Here is a 20,888-nt window from a genome sequence, read left to right as displayed (position 1 = left end):
AGGCGTGCAGAGGGACAGTCACAAACGCACACAGACAGGCATGCAGAGGGACAATCACAAACACACACAGACAGGCGTGCAGAGGGACAATCACAAACACACACAGACAGGCATGCAGAGGGACAATCACAAACACACACAGACAGGCATGCAGAGGGACATTCACAAACACACACAGACAGGCATGCAAAGGGACAGTCATGTGCGCACGCAGACAGGCGCGCCGAGGGACAGTCACAAACACACACAGACAGGCGTGCAGAGGGACAGTCACAAACACACACAGACAGGTGTGCAGAGGGACAGTCACACGCACACAGACAGGCGTGCACAGGGACAGTCTCACACACACACAGACAGGCGTGCAAAGGGACAGTCACACGCTCACACAGACAGGCGTGCAGAGGGACAGTCACAAACACACACAGACAGCTGTGCAGAGGGACAGTCACAGGCACACAGACAGGCGTGCAGTGGAACAGTCTCACACACACAGACAGGCATGCAGAGGGACAGTCACGCGCACACAGACAGGCGTGCAGAGGGACAGTCACACGCGCACACAGACAGGCGTTTAGAGGGACAGTCTCAAACATTCACAGACAGGCGTGCAGTGGGACAATGTCACACACACACACACAGGCGTGCAGAGGGACAGTCACGCGCGCACACAGACAGACGCGCAGATGGACAGTCTCAGACACACAGACAGGCATGCAGAGGGACAGTCACACGCACACAGACAGGTGTGCAGAGGGACAGTCACACACAGACAGGCACGCAGAGGGACACACTCTCACACACACACAGACAGGCGTGCAGAGGGACAGTCACAAACACACACAGACAGGCGTGCAGAGGGACAGTCACAAACACACACAGACAGATGAGCAGAGGGACAGTCACAAACACACACAGACAGGCGTGCAGAGGGACAGTCTCACACACACACAGACAGGCGTGCAGAGGGACAGTCACAAACACACACAGACAGGCGTGCAGAGGGACAGTCACAAACGCACACAGACAGGCGTGCAGAGGGACAGTCACAAACACACACAGACAGGCGTGCAGAGGGACAGTCTCACACACACACAGACAGGCGTGCAGAGGGACAGTCACAAACGCACACAGATAGGCATGCAGAGGGACATTCACACGCTCACACAGACAGGCATGCAGAGGGACAGTCACAAAAACACACAGACATGCGTGCAGAGGGACAGTCACACGCTCACACAGACAGGCGTGCAGAGGGACAGTCTCACGCACACAGACAGGTGTGCAGAGGGACAGTCACACGCACACAGACAGGCGTGCAGAGGGACAGTCTCACACACACAGAAAGGAGTGCAGAGGGACAGTCACAAACACACACAGGCAGGTGTGCAGAGGGACAGTCACAAACACACACAGACAGGCGTGCAGAGGGACAGTCACAAACAAACACAGACAGGCATGCAGTGGGACAGTCTCACGCACACAGACAGGTGTGCAGAGGGACAGTCACACGCACACAGACATGCATGCAGAGGGACATTCACACGCTCACACAGACAGGCGTGCACAGGGACAGTCACAAACACACACAGACAGGCGTGCAGAGGGAAAGTCACACGCTCACACAGACAGGCGTGCAGAGGGACAGTCACACGCACACAGACAGGCGTGTAGTGGGACAGTCTCACACACACAGAAAGGCGTGCAGAGGGACAGTCAGACGCTCACACAGACAGGCGTGCAGAGGGACAGTCACACGCACACAGACAGGCATGTATTGGGACAGTCTCACACACACAGACAGGTGTGCAGAGGGACAGTCACAAACACACACAGACATGTGTGCAGAGGGACAGTCACAAACGCACACAGACAGATGCGCAGAGGGACAGTCTCAGACACACAGACAGGCGTGCAGAGGGACAGTCATACGCACACAGACAGGCGTGCAGAGGGACAGTCACACGCACACAGACAGGCGTGCAGTGGGACAGTCTCACATACACAGAAAGGCGTGCAGAGGGACAGTCACAAACACACACAGACAGGTGTGCAGAGGGACAGTCACAAACGCACACAGACAGATGCGCAGAGGGACAGTCTCAGACACACAGACAGGCGTGCAGAGGGACAGTCACACACACACAGACAGGCATGCACAGGGACAGTCACATGCACACTGACAGGCGTGCAGAGGGACAGTCACACACACACACAGACAGGTGTGCAGAGGGACAGTCACACACGCACACAGAGAGGCGTGCAGAGGGACAGTCACAAACACACACAGACAGGTGTGCAGAGGGACAGTCACACATACACACACAGACAGGCGTGCAGAGGGACAGTCACACGCACACAGACAGGCATGCAGAGGGACAGTCACAAACACACACAGACAGGCATGCAGAGGGACAGTCACATGCGCACACGGACAGGCATGCAGAGGGACAGTCACAAACACACACGGACAGGCGTGCAGAGGGACAGTCACAAACACACTCAGACAGGCGTGCAGAGGGACAGTCACACGCACACGGACAGGCATGCAGAGGGACAGTCACACACGCACACAGACAGGCATGCAGAGGGACAGTCACACACACACAGAGACAGGCATGCACAGGGACAGTCACACGCACACAGACATGTGTGCAGAGGGACAGTCAAACACACACACAGACAGGCGTGCAGAGGGACAGTCACAAACACACACAGAAAGCCATGCAGAGGGACAGTCACAAACACACAGAGACAGGCGCGCAGAGGGACAGTCACAAACACACACAGACAGGCGTGCAGAAGGACAGTCACAAACACACACAGACAGGCGTGCAGAGGGAAAGTCATACACACACAGACAGGCGTGCAGAGGGACAGTCACATACACACACAGACAGGCATGCAGAGGGACAGTCACGTGCGCACACGGACAGGCGTGCGGAGGGACAGTCACAAACACACACGGACAGGCGTGCAGAGGGACAGTCACAAACACACACAGACAGGCGTGCACAGGGACAGTCACACGCACACAGACAGGCATGCAGAGGGACAGTCACACACGCACACAGACAGATGAGCAGAGGGACAGTCACACACACACACAGACAGGCGTGCATAGGGACAGTCACACGCACACAGACATGTGTGCAGAGGGACAGTCACACACACACACAGACAGGCGTGCAGAGGGACAGTCACAAACACACACAGACAGGCGTGCAGAGGGACAGTCTCACACACACACACAGACAGGCGTGCAGTGGGACAGTCTCACACACACAGACAGGCGTGCAGAGGGACAGTCACAAACACACACAGACAGGCGTGCAGAGGGACAGTCACAAACACACACAGACAGGCGTGCAGAGGGACTGTCACAAACACACACAGACAGGCGTGCAGAGGGACAGTCACAAACACACACAGACAGGCGTGCAGAGGGACAGTCACAAACGCACACAGACAGGCGTGCAGAGGGACAGTCACAAACACACACAGACAGATGTGCAGAGGGACAGTCACACGCACACAGACAGGCGTGCAGAGGGACAGTCTCACACACACACAGACAGGCGTGCAAAGGGATAGTCACACGCTCACACAGACAGGCGTGCAGAGGGACAGTCACAAACACACACAGACAGGTGTGCAGAGGGACAGTCACAGGCACACAGACAGGCGTGCAGTGGGACAGTCTCACACACACAGACAGGCGTGCAGAGGGACAGTCACACGCGCACACAGACAGGCGTGCAGAGGGACAGTCACACGCGCACACAGACAGGCGTGCAGAGGGACAGTCACAATCACATACAGACAGATGAGCAGAGGGACAGTCACAAACACACACACACAGACAGGTGTGCAGAGGGACAGTCACAAACACACAGACAGGCGTGCAGAGGGACAGTCACAAACACACACAGACAGGCGTGCAGAGGGACAGTCACAAACGCACACAGACAGGCGTGCAGAGGGACAGTCACAAACACACACAGACAGGCGTGCAGTGGGACAATGTCACACACACACACACAGGCGTGCAGAGGGACAGTCACGCGCGCACACAGACAGACGCGCAGAGGGACAGTCTCAGACACACAGACAGGCGCGCAGAGGGACAGTCACACGCACACAGACAGTTGTGCAGAGGGACAGTCACACACAGACAGACAGGCGTGCAGAGGGACAGTCACAAACACACACAGACAGATGAGCAGAGGGACAGTCACAAACACACACAGACAGGCGTGCAGAGGGACAGTCTCACACAAACACAGACAGGCGTGCAGAGGGACAGTCTCACACACACACAGACAGGCGTGCAGAGGGACAGTCACAAACACACACAGACAGGCGTGCAGAGGGACAGTCACAAACACACACAGACAGATGAGCAGAGGGACAGTCACAAACACACACAGACAGGCGTGCAGAGGGACAGTCTCACACACACACAGACAGGCGTGCAGAGGGACAGTCACAAACACACACAGACAGGCGTGCAGAGGGACAGTCACAAACGCACACAGACAGGCGTGCAGAGGGACAGTCACTAACACGCACAGACAGGCGTGCAGAGGGACAGTCTCACACACAAACAGACAGGCGTGCAGATAGACAGTCACACACAGACAGGCACGCAGAGGGACACACTCACACAGAGACAGATAGGCGTGCAGAGGGACAGTCACAAACACACACAGACAGATGAGCAGAGGGACAGTCACAAACACACACAGACAGGCGTGCAGAGGGACAGTCTCACACAAACACAGACAGGCGTGCAGAGGGACAGTCTCACACACACACAGACAGGCGTGCAGAGGGACAGTCACACGAGCACACAGACAGGCGTGCAGAGGGACAGTCACAAACACACACAGACAGATGAGCAGAGGGACAGTCACAAACACACACAGACAGGCGTGCAGAGGGACAGTCTCACACACACACAGACAGGCGTGCAGCGGGACAGTCACAAACACACACAGACAGGCGTGCAGAGGGACAGTCACAAACACACACAGACAGGCGTGCAGAGGGACAGTCACAAACACACACAGACAGATGAGCAGAGGGACAGTCACAAACACACACAGACAGGCGTGCAGAGGGACAGTCTCACACACACACAGACAGGCGTGCAGAGGGACAGTCACAAACACACACAGACAGGCGTGCAGAGGGACAGTCACAAACACACACAGACAGGCGTGCAGAGGGACAGTCACAAACGCACACAGACAGGCGTGCAGAGGGACAGTCACAAACACACACAGACAGGTGTGCAGAGGGACAGTCTCACACACACACAGACAGGCGTGCAGAGGGACAGTCACACACAGACAGGCGCGCAGAGGGACACAGTCTCACACACACACAGGCAGGCGTGCAGAGGGACAGTCACAAACACACACAGACAGATGAGCAGAGGGACAGTCACAAACACACACAGACAGATGAGCAGAGGGACAGTCACAAACACACACAGACAGGCGTGCAGAGGGACAGTCTCACACACACACAGACAGGCGTGCGGAGGGACAGTCACAAACGCACACAGACAGGCGTGCAGAGGGACAGTCTCACACACACACAGACAGGCGTGCAGAGGGACAGTCACAAACACACACAGACAGGCGTGCAGAGGGACAGTCACAAACACACACAGACAGATGAGCAGAGGGACAGTCACAAACACACACAGACAGGCGTGCAGAGGGACAGTCTCACACACACACAGACAGGCGTGCAGAGGGACAGTCACAAACACACACAGACAGGCGTGCAGAGGGACAGTCACAAACACACACAGACAGGCGTGCAGAGGGACAGTCACAAACACACACAGACAGATGAGCAGAGGGACAGTCACAAACACACACAGACCCGCGTGCAGAGGGACAGTCTCACACACACACAGACAGGCGTGCAGAGGGACAGTCACAAACACACACAGACAGGCGTGCAGAGGGACAGTCACAAACACACACAGACAGGCGTGCAGAGGGACAGTCACAAACGCACACAGACAGGCGTGCAGAGGGACAGTCACTAACACACACAGACAGGCGTGCAGAGGGACAGTCTCACACACACACAGACAGGCGTGCAGAGGGACAGTCACACACAGACAGGCGCGCAGAGGGACACACTCTCACACACACACAGGCAGGCGTGCAGAGGGACAGTCACAAACACACACAGACAGATGAGCTGAGGGACAGTCACAAACACACACAGACAGATGAGCAGAGGGACAGTCACAAACACACACAGACAGGCGTGCAGAGGGACAGTCTCACACACACACAGACAGGCGTGCAGAGGGACAGTCACAAACGCACACAGGTAGGCGTGCAGAGGGACAGTCACAAACACACACAGACAGGCGTGCAGAGGGACAGTCACAAACGCACACAGACAGGCGTGCAGAGGGACAGTCACAAACACACACAGACAGGCGTGCAGAGGGACAGTCACAAACGCACACAGACAGGCGTGCAGAGGGACAGTCACAAACACACACAGACAGGCGTGCAGAGGGACAGTCTCACACACACACAGACAGGCCTGCAGAGGGACAGTCACAAACGCACACAGGTAGGCGTGCAGAGGGACAGTCACAAACACACAGACATGCATGCAGAGGGACATTCACACGCTCACACAGACAGGCGTGCAGAGGGACAGTCACAAACACACACAGACAGGCGTGCAGTGGGACAGTCACAAACACACACAGGCAGGTGTGCAGAGGGACAGTCACAGGCACACAGACAGGCATGCAGTGGGACAGTCTCACGCACACAGACAGGCATGCAGAGGGACAGTCACACGCACACAGGCAGGCATGCAGAGGGACAGTCACATGCGCGCACAGACAGCCGTGCAGAGGGACAATCACAAACACACACAGACAGGCATGCAAAGGGACAGTCACGTGCGCACACAGACAGGCGCGCCAAGGGACAGTCACAAACACACACAGACAGGCGTGCAGAGGGACAGTCACACGCACACAGACAGGTGTGCAGAGGGACAATCACAAACACACACAGACAGGCGTGCAGAGGGACAGTCACAAACACACACAGACAGGTGTGCAGAGGGACAGTCACATGCACACAGACAGGCATGCAGAGGGACAGTCACAAACACACACAGACAGGCGTGCAGAGGGACAGTCACAAACACACACAGACAGGTGTGCAGAGGGACAGTCACACGCACACAGAGAGGCGTGCAGAGGGACAGTCACAAACACACACAGACAGGTGTGCAGAGGCACAGTCACACGCACACAGACAGGCGTGCAGAGGGACAGTCACAAACACACACAGACAGGCGTGCAGAGGGACAGTCTCACACACACACACAGACAGGCGTGCAAAGGGACAGTCACACGCTCACACAGACAGGCGTGCAGAGGGACAGTCACAAACGCACACAGACAGGCATGCAGAGGGACAATCACAAACACACACAGACAGGCGTGCAGAGGGACAATCACAAACACACACAGACAGGCATGCAGAGGGACAATCACAAACACACACAGACAGGCATGCAGAGGGACATTCACAAACACACACAGACAGGCATGCAAAGGGACAGTCATGTGCGCACGCAGACAGGCGTGCAGAGGGTCAGTCACACGCACACACAGACAGGCGTGCAGAGGGACAGTCACAAACACACACAGACAGGTGTGCAGAGGGACAGTCACACGCACACAGACAGGCGTGCACAGGGACAGTCTCACACACACACAGACAGGCGTGCAAAGGGACAGTCACACGCTCACACAGACAGGCGTGCAGAGGGACAGTCACAAACACACACAGACAGCTGTGCAGAGGGACAGTCACAGGCACACAGACAGGCGTGCAGTGGGACAGTCTCACACACACAGACAGGCATGCAGAGGGACAGTCACGCGCACACAGACAGGCGTGCAGAGGGACAGTCACACGCGCACACAGACAGGCGTTTAGAGGGACAGTCTCAAACATTCACAGACAGGCGTGCAGTGGGACAATGTCACACACACACACACAGGCGTGCAGAGGGACAGTCACGCGCGCACACAGACAGACGCGCAGAGGGACAGTCTCAGACACACAGACAGGCATGAAGAGGGACAGTCACACGCACACAGACAGGTGTGCAGAGGGACAGTCACACACAAACAGGCACGCAGAGGGACACACTCTCACACACACACAGACAGGCGCGCCGAGGGACAGTCACAACCACACACAGACAGGCGTGCAGAGGGACAGTCACAAACACACACAGACAGATGAGCAGAGGGACAGTCACAAACAGACACAGACAGGCGTGCAGAGGGACAGTCTCACACACACACAGACAGGCGTGCAGAGGGACAGTCACAAACACACACAGACAGGCGTGCAGAGGGACAGTCACAAACACACACAGACAGGCGTGCAGAGGGACAGTCACAAACACACACAGACAGGCGTGCAGAGGGACAGTCTCACACACACACAGACAGGCGTGCAGAGGGACAGTCACAAACACACACAGATAGGCATGCAGAGGGACATTCACACGCTCACACAGACAGGCATGCAGAGGGACAGTCACAAACACACACAGACATGCGTGCAGAGGGACAGTCACACGCTCACACAGACAGGCGTGCAGAGGGACAGTCACACGCACACAGACAGGCGTGCAGTGGGACAGTCTCACACACACAGAAAGGCGTGCAGAGGGACAGTCACAAACACACACAGGCAGGCGTGCAGAGGGACAGTCACAAACACACACAGACAGGCGTGCAGTGGGACAGTCTCACGCACACAGACTGGTGTGCAGAGGGACAGTCACACGCACACAGACAGGCGTGCAGTGGGACAGTCTCACACACACAGAAAGGAGTGCAGAGGGACAGTCACAAACACACACAGGCAGGTGTGCAGAGGGACAGTCACAAACACACACAGACAGGCGTGCAGAGGGACAGTCACAAACACACACAGACAGGCGTGCAGTGGGACAGTCTCACGCACACAGACAGGTGTGCAGAGGGACAGTCACACGCACACAGACATGCATGCAGAGGGACATTCACACGCTCACACAGACAGGCGTGCACAGGGACAGTCACAAACACACACAGACAGGCGTGCAGAGGGAAAGTCACACGCTCACACAGACAGGCGTGCAGAGGGACAGTCACACGCACACAGACAGGCGTGTAGTGGGACAGTCTCACACACACAGAAAGGCGTGCAGAGGGACAGTCAGACGCTCACACAGACAGGCGTGCAGAGGGACAGTCACACGCACACAGACAGGCATGTATTGGGACAGTCTCACACGCACAGACAGGTGTGCAGAGGGACAGTCACACGCACACAGACAGGTGTGCAGAGGGACAGTCACAAACACACACAGACAGGCGTGCAGAGGGACAGTCTCACACACACACACAGACAGGCGTGCAAAGGGACAGTCACATGCACACACAGACAGGTGTGCAGAGTGTCAGTCACAAACACACACAGACAGGTGTGCAGAGGGACAGTCACAAACACACACGGGTAGGCGTGCAGAGTGTCAGTCACAGGCACACAGACAGGCATGCAGAGGGACAGTCACACGCACACAGACAGGCATGCAGAGGGACAGTCACACGCGCGCACAGGCAGCCGTGCAGAGGGACAATCACAAACACACACAGACAGGCGTGCAGAGGGACAGTCTCACACACACACAGACAGGCGTGAAGAGGGACAGTCACACGCTCACACAGATAGGCGTGCAGAGGGACAGTCACGTGCGCACCCAGACAGGCGCGCCGAGGGACAGTCACAAACACACACAGACAAGCGTGCAGAGGGACAGTCACACGCACACAGACAGGCGTGCAGAGGGACAGTCACAAACACACACAGACAGGTGTGCAAAGGAACCGTCACACGTGCACACAGACAGGCGTGCAGAGGGACAGTCACAAACGCACACAGACAGGCATGCAGAATGACAATCACAAACACACACAGACAGGCGTGCAGAGGGACAATCACAAACACACACAGACAGGCGTGCAGAGGGACAATCACAAACACACACAGACAGGCATGCAGAGGGACAATCACAAACACACACAGACAGGCGTGCAGAGGGACAATCACAAACACACACAGACAGATGTGCAGAGGGACAGTCACACGCACACAGACAGGCGTGCAGAGGGACAGTCTCACACACACATAGACAGGCGTGCAAAGGGATAGTCACACGCTCACACAGACAGGCGTGCAGAGGGACAGTCACAAACACACACAGACAGCTGTGCAGAGGGACAGTCACAGGCACACAGACAGGCGTGTAGTGGGACAGTCTCACACACACAGACAGGCGTGCAGAGGGACAGTCACGCGCACACAGACAGGCGTGCAGAGGGACAGTCACACGCGCACACAGACAGGCGTGCAGAGGGACAATCACAAACGCACACAGACAGGTGTGCAGAGGGACAGTCACAAACACACACAGACAGATGAGCAGAGGGACAGTCACAAACACACACAGACAGGCGTGCAGAGGGACAGTCTCACACACACACAGACAGGCGTGCAGAGGGACAGTCACAAACACACACAGACAGGCGTGCAGAGGGACAGTCACAAACACACACAGACAGGCGTGCAGAGGGACAGTCACAAACACACACAGACAGGCGTGCAGTGGGACAATGTCACACACACACACACAGGCGTGCAGAGGGACAGTCACGCGCGCACACAGACAGACGCGCAGAGGGACAGTCTCAGACACACAGACAGGCGCGCAGAGGGACAGTCACACGCACACAGACAGTTGTGCAGAGGGACAGTCACACACAGACAGACAGGCGTGCAGAGGGACAGTCACAAACACACACAGACAGATGAGCAGAGGGACAGTCTCACACACACAGAAATGCGTGCAGAGGGACAGTCACAAACACACACAGACAGGTGTGCAGAGGGGCAGTCACAAACGCACACAGACAGATGCGCAGAGGGACAGTCTCAGGCACACAGACAGGCGTGCAGAGGGACAGTCACACGCACACAGACAGGCGTGCAGAGGGACAGTCACACGCACACAGACAGGCGTGCAGTGGGACAGTCTCACACACACAGAAAGGCGTGCAGAGGGACAGTCACAAACACACACAGACAGGTGTGCAGAGGGACAGTCACAAACGCACACAGACAGATGCGCAGTGGGACAGTCTCAGACACACAGACAGGCGTGCAGAGGGACAGTCACACACACACAGACAGGCGTGCAGAGGGACAGTCACAAACACACACAGACAGGCGTGCAGAGGGACAGTCTAACACACACACACAGACAGGCGTGCAAAGGGACAGTCACACGCTCACACAGACAGGCGTGCAGAGGGACAGTCACAAACACACACAGGCAGGTGTGCAGAGGGTCAGTCACAGGCACACAGACAGGCATGCAGTGGGACAGTCTCACGCACACAGACAGGCATGCAGAGGGACAGTCACACGCACACAGACAGGCATGCAGAGGGACAGTCACACGCACACAGACAGCCGTGCAGAGGGACAATCACAAACGCACACAGACAGGCATGCAGAGGGACAATCACAAACACACACAGACAGGCATGCAAAGGGACAGTCACGTGCGCACACAGACAGGCGCGTCGAGGGACAGTCACAAACACACAAAGACAGGCGTGCAGAGGGACAGTCACACGCACACAGACAGGCGTGCAGAGGGACAATCACAAACACACACAGACAGGCATGCAGAGGGACAGTCACAAAGCACACAGACAGGCGTGCAGAGGGACAATCACAAACACACACAGACAGGCGTGCAGAGGGACAATCACACGCTCACACAGACAGGCGTGCACAGGGACAATCACAAACACACACAGACAGGCGTGCAGAGGGACAGTCACAAACACACACAGACAGGTGTGCAGAGGGACAGTCACACGCACACAGACAGGCGTGCAGTGGGACAGTCTCACACACACAGACAGGCGTGCAGAGGGACAGTCACACGAGCACACAGACAGGCATGCAGAGGGACAGTCACAAACACACACAGACAGGCGTGCAGAGGGACAGTCTCACACACACACACAGACAGGCGTACAGAGGGACAGTCACAAACGCACACAGATAGGCGTGCAGAGGGACAGTCACAAACACACACAGATAGGCGTGCAGAGGGACAGTCACACGAGCACACAGACCGGCGTGCAGAGGGACAGTCACAAACACACACAGACAGGCGTGCAGAGGGACAGTCACACTCAGACAGGCGCGCAGAGGGACACTCTCTCCCACACACAGACAGGCGTGCAGAGGGACAGTCACACGAGCACACATACTGGCATGCAGAGGGACAGTCACAAACACACACAGACAGGCGTGCAGAGGGACAGTCTCACACACACACAGACAGGCGTGCAGAGGGACAGTCACAAACATACACAGACAGGCGTGCAGAGGGACAGTCACAAACATACACAGACAGGCGTGCAGAGGGACAGTCACACTCAGACAGGCGCGCAGAGGGACACTCTCTCCCACACACAGACAGGCGTGCAGAGGGACAGTCACACGAGCACACATACTGGCATGCAGAGGGACAGTCACAAACACACACAGACAGCTGTGCAGAGGGACAGTCACAGGCACACAGACAGGCGTGCAGTGGGACAGTCTCACACACACAGACAGGCGTGCAGAGGGACAGTCACGCGCACACAGACAGGCGTGCAGAGGGACAGTCACACGCGCACACAGACAGGCGTGCAGAGGGACAATCACAAACGCACACAGACAGGTGTGCAGAGGGACAGTCACAAACACACACAGACAGATGAGCAGAGGGACAGTCACAAACACACACAGACAGGCGTGCAGAGGGACAGTCTCACACACACACAGACAGGCGTGCAGAGGGACAGTCACAAACACACACAGACAGGCGTGCAGAGGGACAGTCACAAACACACACAGACAGGCGTGCAGAGGGACAGTCACAAACACACACAGACAGGCGTGCAGTGGGACAATGTCACACACACACACACAGGCGTGCAGAGGGACAGTCACGCGCGCACACAGACAGACGCGCAGAGGGACAGTCTCAGACACACAGACAGGCGCGCAGAGGGACAGTCACACGCACACAGACAGTTGTGCAGAGGGACAGTCACACACAGACAGACAGGCGTGCAGAGGGACAGTCACAAACACACACAGACAGATGAGCAGAGGGACAGTCTCACACACACAGAAATGCGTGCAGAGGGACAGTCACAAACAACACACAGACAGGTGTGCAGAGGGGCAGTCACAAACGCACACAGACAGATGCGCAGAGGGACAGTCTCAGACACACAGACAGGCGTGCAGAGGGACAGTCACACGCACACAGACAGGCGTGCAGAGGGACAGTCACACGCACACAGACAGGCGTGCAGTGGGACAGTCTCACACACACAGAAAGGCGTGCAGAGGGACAGTCACAAACACACACAGACAGGTGTGCAGAGGGACAGTCACAAACGCACACAGACAGATGCGCAGAGGGACAGTCTCAGACACACAGACAGGCGTGCAGAGGGACAGTCACACACACACAGACAGGCGTGCAGAGGGACAGTCACAAACACACACAGACAGGCGTGCAGAGGGACAGTCTAACACACACACACAGACAGGCGTGCAAAGGGACAGTCACACGCTCACACAGACAGGCGTGCAGAGGGACAGTCACAAACACACACAGGCAGGTGTGCAGAGGGTCAGTCACAGGCACACAGACAGGCATGCAGTGGGACAGTCTCACGCACACAGACAGGCATGCAGAGGGACAGTCACACGCACACAGACAGGCATGCAGAGGGACAGTCACACGCACACAGACAGCCGTGCAGAGGGACAATCACAAACGCACACAGACAGGCATGCAGAGGGACAATCACAAACACACACAGACAGGCATGCAAAGGGACAGTCACGTGCGCACACAGACAGGCGCGTCGAGGGACAGTCACAAACACACAAAGACAGGCGTGCAGAGGGACAGTCACACGCACACAGACAGGCGTGCAGAGGGACAATCACAAACACACACAGACAGGCATGCAGAGGGACAGTCACAAAGCACACAGACAGGCGTGCAGAGGGACAATCACAAACACACACAGACAGGCGTGCAGAGGGACAATCACACGCTCACACAGACAGGCGTGCACAGGGACAATCACAAACACACACAGACAGGCGTGCAGAGGGACAGTCACAAACACACACAGACAGGTGTGCAGAGGGACAGTCACACGCACACAGACAGGCGTGCAGTGGGACAGTCTCACACACACAGACAGGCGTGCAGAGGGACAGTCACACGAGCACACAGACAGGCATGCAGAGGGACAGTCACAAACACACACAGACAGGCGTGCAGAGGGACAGTCTCACACACACACACAGACAGGCGTACAGAGGGACAGTCACAAACGCACACAGATAGGCGTGCAGAGGGACAGTCACAAACACACACAGATAGGCGTGCAGAGGGACAGTCACATGAGCACACAGACCGGCGTGCAGAGGGACAGTCACAAACACACACAGACAGGCGTGCAGAGGGACAGTCACACTCAGACAGGCGCGCAGAGGGACACTCTCTCCCACACACAGACAGGCGTGCAGAGGGACAGTCACACGAGCACACATACTGGCATGCAGAGGGACAGTCACAAACACACACAGACAGGCGTGCAGAGGGACAGTCTCACACACACACAGACAGGCGTGCAGAGGGACAGTCACAAACATACACAGACAGGCGTGCAGAGGGACAGTCACAAACATACACAGACAGGCGTGCAGAGGGACAGTCACAAACACACACAGACAGGCGTGCAGAGGGACAGACACACACACACAGACAAGCGTGCAGAGGGACAGTCTCACGAGCACACAGACAGGCGTGCAGAGGGACAGTCACAAACACACACAGACAGGCATGCAGAGGGACAGTCACAAACACACACAGACAGGCATGCAGAGGGACAGTCTCACACACACACACAGACAGGCGTGCAGAGGGACAGTCACAAACACACACAGACAGGTGTGTAGAGGGACAGTCACAAACGCACACAGACAGACGCGCAGAGGGACTGTCTCAGACACACAGACAGGCGTGCAGTGGGACAGTCACATGCACACAGACAGGCGTGCAGAGGGACAGTCACAAACACACACAGACAGGCATGCAGAGGGACAGTCTCACACACACACAGACAGGCGTGCAAAGGGACAGTCACACGCTCACACAGACAGGCGTGCAGAGGGACAGTCACAAACATACACAGATAGGCGTGCAGAGGGACAGTCACAAACACACACAGATAGGCGTGCAGAGAGACAGTCACAAACACACACAGACAGGCGTGCAGAGGGACAGTCACAAACATACACAGATAGGCGTGCAGAGGGCCAGTCACAAACACACACAGATAGGCGTGCAGAGGGACACTCACAAACACACACAGACAGGCGTGCAGAGGGACAGTCACAAACGCAAACAGACAGACGCGCAGAGGGACAGTCTCAGACACACAGACAGGCGTGCAGAGGGACAGTCACACGCACACAGACAGGCGTGCAGAGGGACAGTCACAAACACACACAGACAGGCATGCAGAGGGACAGTCTCACACACACACACACAAGCGTGCAAAGGGACAGTCACACGCTCACACAGACCGGCGTGCAGAGGGACAGTCTCACACATACACAGGCAGGTGTGCAGAGGGACAGTCACACACACACACACAGACAGGCGTGCAGAGGGACAGTCACAAACACACACAGACAGGCGTGCAGAGGGACAGTCACACACACACACAGACAGGCGTGCACAGGGACAGTCACACGCACACTGACAGGCGTGCAGAGGGACAGTCACACACACACACACAGACAGGTGTGCAGAGGGACAGTCACACACGCACACAGAGAGGCGTGCAGAGGGACAGTCACAAACACACACAGACAGGTGTGCAGAGGGACAGTCACACACACACACACAGACAGGCGTGCAGAGGGACAGTCACACACACACAGACAGGCATGCAGTGGGACAGTCACAAACACACACAGACAGGCATGCAGAGGGACAGTCACATGCGCACACGGACAGGCGTGCAGAGGGACAGTCACAAACACACACGGACAGGCGTGCAGAGGGACAGTCACAAACACACTCAGACAGGCGTGCAGAGGGACAGTCACACGCACACGGACAGGCATGCAGAGGGACAGTCACACACGCACACAGACAGGCATGCAGAGGCACAGTCACACACACACACAGACAGGCATGCACAGGGACAGTCACACGCACACAGACATGTGTGCAGAGGGACAGTCACACACACACACAGACAGGCGTGCAGAGGGACAGTCACAAACACACACAGAAAGCCATGCAGAGGGACAGTCACAAACACACAGAGACAGGCGCGCAGAGGGACAGTCACAAACACACACAGAAAGCCGTGCAGAGGGACAGTCACAAACACACACAGACAGGCGTGCAGAAGGACAGTCACAAACACACACAGACAGGCGTGCAGAGGGAAAGTCATACACACACAGACAGGCGTGCAGAGGGACAGTCACAAACACACACAGACAGGCATGCAGAGGGACAGTCACGTGCGCACCCGGACAGGCGTGCAGAGGGACAGTCACAAACACACACGGACAGGCGTGCAGAGGGACAGTCACAAACACACACAGACAGGCGTGCACAGGGACAGTCACACGCACACAGACAGGCATGCAGAGGGACAGTCACACACGCACACAGACAGATGAGCAGAGGGACAGTCACACACACACACAGACAGGCGTGCACAGGGACAGTCACACGCACACAGACAGGCATGCAGAGGGACAGTCACACACGCACACAGACAGATGAGCAGAGGGACAGTCACACACACACACAGACAGGCGTGCAGAGGGACAGTCACAAACACACACGGACAGGCGTGCAGAGGGACAGTCACAAACACACACAGACAGGCGTGCACAGGGACAGTCACACGCACACAGACAGGCATGCAGAGGGACAGTCACACACGCACACAGACAGATGAGCAGAGGGACAGTCACACACACACACAGACAGGCGTGCATAGGGACAGTCACACGCACACAGACATGTGTGCAGAGGGACAGTCACACACACACACAGACAGGCGTGCAGAGGGACAGTCACAAACACACACAGAAAGCCGTGCAGAGGGACAGTCACAAACACACACAGACAGGCGTACAGAAGGACAGTCACAAACACACACAGACAGGCGTGCAGAGGGACAGTCACACACACACAGACAGGCGTGCAGAGGGACAGTCACAAACACACACAGACAGGCGTGCAAAGGGACAGTCACACGCTCACACAGACAGGCGTGCAGAGGGACAGTCACAAACACACACAGGCAGGTGTGCAGAGGGTCAGTCACAAACACACACAGAAAGCCGTGCAGAGGGACAGTCACAAACACACACAGAAAGCCGTGCAGAGGGACAGTCACAAACACACACAGACAGGCGTACAGAAGGACAGTCACAAACACACACAGACAGGCGTGCAGAGGGACAGTCACACACACACAGACAGGCGTGCAGAGGGACAGTCACAAACACACACAGACAGGCGTGCAGAGGGACAGTCTCACACACACACACAGACAGGCGTGCAAAGGGACAGTCACACGCTCACACAGACAGGCGTGCAGAGGGACAGTCACAAACACACACAGGCAGGTGTGCAGAGGGTCAGTCACAGGCACACAGACAGGCATGCAGTGGGACAGTCTCACGCACACAGACAGGCATGCAGAGGGACAGTCACACGCACACAGACATGCGTGCAGAGGGACAATCACAAACACACACAGACAGGCATGCAGAGGGACAATCACAAACACACACAGACAGGCATGCAGAGGGACAATCACAAACACACACAGACAGGCATGCAGAGGGACAATCACAAACACACACAGACAGCCGTGCAGAGGGACAATCACAAACACACACAGACAGGCATGCAGAGGGACAATCACAAACACACACAGACAGGCATGCAAAGGGACAGTCACGTGCGCACACAGACAGGCGCGTCGAGGGACAGTCACAAACACACAAAGACAGGCATGCAGAGGGACAGTCACACGCACACAGACAGGCGTGCAGAGGGACAATCACAAACACACACAGACAGGCATGCAGAGGGACAGTCACAAAAGCACACAGACAGGCATGCAGAGGGACAATCACAAACACACACAGACAGGCGTGCAGAGGGACAATCACAAACACACACAGACAGGCATGCAGAGGGACAATCACAAACACACACAGACAGGCGTGCAGAGGGACAATCACAAACACACACAGACAGGCATGCAGAGGGACAATCACAAACACACACAGACAGGCGTGCAGAGGGACAGTCACAAACACACCCAGACAGGTGTGCAGAGGGACAGTCACACGCACACAGACAGGCGTGCAGTGGGACAGTCTCACACACACAGACAGGCGTGCAGAGGGACAGTCACACGAGCACACAGACAGGCGTGCAGAGGGACAGTCACAAACACACACAGACAGGCATGCAGAGGGACAGTCTCACACACACACAGACAGGCATACAGAGGGACAGTCACAAACGCACACAGATAGGCGTGCAGAGGGACAGTCACAAACACACACAGACAGGTGTACAGAGGGACAGTCTCACACACACACAGACAGGCATGCAGAGGGACAGTCACAAACACACACAGACAGGCATGCAGAGGGACAGTCACATGCGCACACGGACAGGCGTGCAGAGGGACAGTCACAAACACACACGGACAGGCATGCAGAGGGACAGTCACAAACACACTCAGACAGGCGTGCAGAGGGACAGTCACACGCACACGGACAGGCATGCAGAGGGACAGTCACACACGCACACAGACAGGCATGCAGAGGGACAGTCACACACACACACAGACAGGCATGCACAGGGACAGTCACACGCACACAGACATGTGTGCAGAGGGACAGTCACACACACACACAGACAGGCGTGCAGAGGGACAGTCACAAACACACACAGAAAGCCATGCAGAGGGACAGTCACAAACACACAGAGACAGGCACGCAGAGGGACAGTCACAAACACACACAGAAAGCCGTGCAGAGGGACAGTCACAAACACACACAGACAGGCGTGCAGAAGGACAGTCACAAACACACACAGACAGGCGTGCAGAGGGAAAGTCATACACACACAGACAGGCGTGCAGAGGGACAGTCACAAACACACACAGACAGGCATGCAGAGGGACAGTCACGTGCGCACACGGACAGGCGTGCGGAGGGACAGTCACAAACACACACGGACAGGCGTGCAGAGGGACAGTCACAAACACACACAGACAGGCGTGCACAGGGACAGTCACACGCACACAGACAGGCATGCAGAGGGACAGTCACACACACACACAGACAGATGAGCAGAGGGACAGTCACACACACACACAGACAGGCGTGCATAGGGACAGTCACACGCACACAGACATGTGTGCAGAGGGACAGTCACACACCCACACAGACAGGCGTGCAGAGGGACAGTCACAAACACACACAGAAAGCCGTGCAGAGGGACAGTCACAAACACACACAGACAGGCGTGCAGAGGGACAGTCACAAACACACACAGACAGGCATGCAGAGGGACAGTCACAAACACACACAGACAGGCATGCAGAGGGACAGTCACGTGCGCACACGGACAGGCATGCAGAGGGACAGTCACAAACACACACGGACAGGCGTGCAGAGGGACAGTCACAAACACACACAGACAGGCGTGCACAGGGACAGTCACACGCACACAGACATGCATGGGACAGTCACACACGCACACAGACAGGCATGCAGAGGGACAGTCACACACACACACAGACTGGCGTGCACAGGGACAGTCACACGCACACAGACATGTGTGCAGAGGGACAGTCACACACACACACAGACAGGCGTGCACAGGGACAGTCACAAACACACACAGAAAGCCGTGCAGAGGGACAGTCACAAACACACAGAGACAGGCACGCATAGGGACAGTCACAAACACACACAGACAGGCTTGCAGAGGGACAATCACAAACACACACGGACAGGCATGCAGAGGGACAGTCACTTGCGCACACGGACAGGCGTGCAGAGGGACAGTCACACACACACACAGACAGGCGTGCACAGGGACAGTCACAAACACACACAGAAAGCCGTGCAGAGGGACAGTCACAAACACACACAGACAGGCGTGCAGAAGGACAGTCACAAACACACACAGACAGGCGTGCAGAGGGACAGTCACACACACACAGACAGGCGTGCAGAGGGACAGTCACAAACACACACAGAAAGCCGTGCAGAGGGACAGTCACAAACACACACAGACAGGCATGCAGAAGGACAGTCACACACACACAAAGACAGGCATGCACAGGGACAGTCACACGCACACAGACATGTGTGCAGAGGGACAGTCACACACACACACAGACAGGCGTGCAGAGGGACAGTCACAAACACACACAGAAAGCCATGCAGAGGGACAGTCACAAACACACACAGACAGGCGTGCAGAAGGACAGTCACAAACACACACAGACAGGCGTGCAGAGGGACAGTCACACACACACAGACAGGCGTGCAGAGGGACAGTCACAAACATGCACAGACAGGCATGCAGAG

Source organism: Chiloscyllium punctatum, chromosome 50 (assembly GCF_047496795.1).
Source record: "Chiloscyllium punctatum isolate Juve2018m chromosome 50, sChiPun1.3, whole genome shotgun sequence".
NCBI classification, from domain to species: domain Eukaryota; kingdom Metazoa; phylum Chordata; class Chondrichthyes; order Orectolobiformes; family Hemiscylliidae; genus Chiloscyllium; species Chiloscyllium punctatum.
Note: the sequence above shows the minus strand (reverse complement) of the source record.